Genomic DNA, 2,774 nt, shown 5'->3' on the forward strand with positions numbered 1-2,774 from the left:
AACCCTTTCAGAACGATGATGTCTCTTACTCTATTCTTGCTACGACCAGTTTTTTTTTTTTTTTTTTTTTTTTTTCCCAGGGAAGGCGAGACCTCCGGTAGTGAAAGGGTTAAGATACCTCCCTGGAGAGTTACTTCGTGAAATACTAGAACGTCCTATAACAAAAAAAAAACTAGCTACACCATTTATTTACTTATATATTTATTTATTTATTTTTTACTCCAAATATACGCTACGCAGGATCGGTGAATACACAGAATACACAAGTCTTTACTCTCGTCGCTTGGACCCTTTCAGTATGATTACGTATTTCAGTGTTCTTGCTATCTATTGACGATTTTATTCAGAGACTCTTTTGAGACTGGAGAGGTGAGATAAGACATTCAATAAACATTTTTTTTTCTATATATGAATAAAGGTATACATTTTCGAAAACAAAATTGGCTTCCTCCTTTTATGTAATGAGATTTTCCGTTCCCATTCCTTGTATGAAAGTCCATACACAACCGCTTTACGAGCTGGTCTAAAATCATTGGGTTTAGTGACGTCAGGGTTTTATTGGATAAGTCCCTGTTCCGCTGTCATGGTTACGCCCGAAGAGAAGCAAATTGATACGACGTAGAGGGGGAGGGGGGAGAAACAGAATCCGAAATTTCACTGTACTAGAATGGATCAAACTTTTCAATTCATCTTCTTCATCTTCATCATCATTAACAAGATCATTTTCATCATCATCTTCATCATCATTAACAAGATCAATATCATCACTGACTCATTCTCATTCTCATCATAATTTCACTGTACTAGAACGGATTAAGCTTTTCATCATCATCACCATCATCATCGTCATCATCGTCATCATCATCATCCTAGCCTGATTCCCAGTGTTGTAAAAGAGGTGAGGAGGCTCAGAAACAGGAAAATCAGAAACAGGAAACAGGAAAAACAAAACAAAACCTACTAGAACTATAATCACTGTTTTTCTACACACACACACACACACACACACACACACACACACACACACACAGAAAATTACTACGAAACTTGTGCTGCATAAGGGTGTGTTAAAATAATAAAAATATTAAAAAACGTACCGAATGAAACAGGGGGGCGAATACCAACAAAAAAAAAAAAGCTACAGAAATGATAAAAAAAAATATATAGGGTGAACCTCGGGTGCAAAATTTTAAATCTTTTGTCCAGAAAATGGAAAATTGAAATAAAAAAAAAGGAGGATGGGTACACCGACTGGAAAACGAAATTGGACCGTCATGAAAAAAAAAATGAATAATAATAAATAAATGATCGTAAAATGTAGGAAAAAGTATCCAAAAATGAGGCATGGTATAAGAAAGAATTTAGAATGAATATGAACCGAAAAAACTGATACCTTGTTCGTACCAAAGGTGACAAAGGTGATCTCGCAGTGCCTGTCTTTAAGCGATTTATTATGCATTTGCATCTTGATTTTCCCCCCTGTATGTCATTTTATATATTTTTGTATGGACATAGTTTGCCTCAATATTTTTTTTCTCTCTCTCTAATAATAATAATAATAATAATAATAATAACAAAAATATTATTATTATTGCCTTATTTCCGTCCACGAATTTTTTTTAGCCCATTACAGACTTTTCACCTTAAGTTGGCCCAAATTTCGTCCTTTTGCAGTTAATTTCAAGTGCTCAGTGGCAGAAAAAGATATTACTGTAGCTCTACATCCTTCCCATGTCAATTCCTCCTGACTAATCCCATATTCTCGGATAATCTTTTCTTGTAGCTCGTCATTCAAGGTGAAGAGACGGCAATTTTAGGCCAAGTTAGAGTTAAAAGCGTATAGTTATGTTCCAAACTGCGCATTGTGACCTTCTCCTCCCAACACCTGGTTCTGGATCCAACCCTCCTTCTCCTCCCACCTTCATTGTGGGCACGCTTATCAGGAGGAGAGCACGGCGACAAGAAATAGAGTGGTTGATGGCAGTAACTAGCTTTATCTTCCATGTCAAGCACGGTGACAGGGGCAGTGAGGATGTGTGTGTGTGTGTGTGTGTGTGTGTGTGTGTGTGTGTGTGTGTGTGTGTGTGTGTGTGTGTGTGTGTGTGTGTGTGTGTTATCAGTCACTGGGGCTCCTTTACTGATTCTCCTTCCCTGCCTCTTCCTTTACTGTTCTCCTTGTCTTCCTCTCTTCTTCATTTTCTCCTCCTCCTCCTCCGCTTATTGTTTTTCTTCTTCCCTTGTTTTTTTTTTCGCCTCCTCCTTCTCCACTTCTTCTTTTTCTTCCCTTCCCCCTCTTCCTTTTCCTCCTCCTACTTACTTCCTCCCCCTTTCATCCCTTTCGCCTCCTCTCTCTTTTCATATCTTTCCTTTCTCCTCCTCTAAATCTCCTGTTATTCTCCGTCTCCTCTTCCTCTTTTATTTGTCCTACGTCTCAAACTTAACCAAACTTTTTCCCTCCTTAACTTTCTTCTTTTACCCTCCTCCTCCTCCTCCATTTCATCACCTTATCTTTATCTCAAGGATCATGACAAGGGGAGGGAGAGAGGGAGCCTGGCAGTGCGTGTTATCAGTGATTCGGGCTCCTATATTTTTATCTTTATTCTCCTACGCTTTCCTTCTTCCTGTTCCTCCTCCTCCTCCTCCTCATCATCATCATCATCATCAATCATCATCTTCATTTTTTTTTACGGTCTCGATTGGATTCCTTTCACGTGTAATCCATCGCATTCTTCCTCCTCCTACTTTTCTTCGTTTTTCCTTTTTCTTATCTTTTT

The sequence above is a fragment of the Coenobita brevimanus genome, chromosome 89 (assembly GCF_032717465.1).
Source record: "Coenobita brevimanus isolate Jiangsu-jjx chromosome 89, ASM3271746v2, whole genome shotgun sequence".
Lineage (NCBI taxonomy): Eukaryota > Metazoa > Arthropoda > Malacostraca > Decapoda > Coenobitidae > Coenobita > Coenobita brevimanus.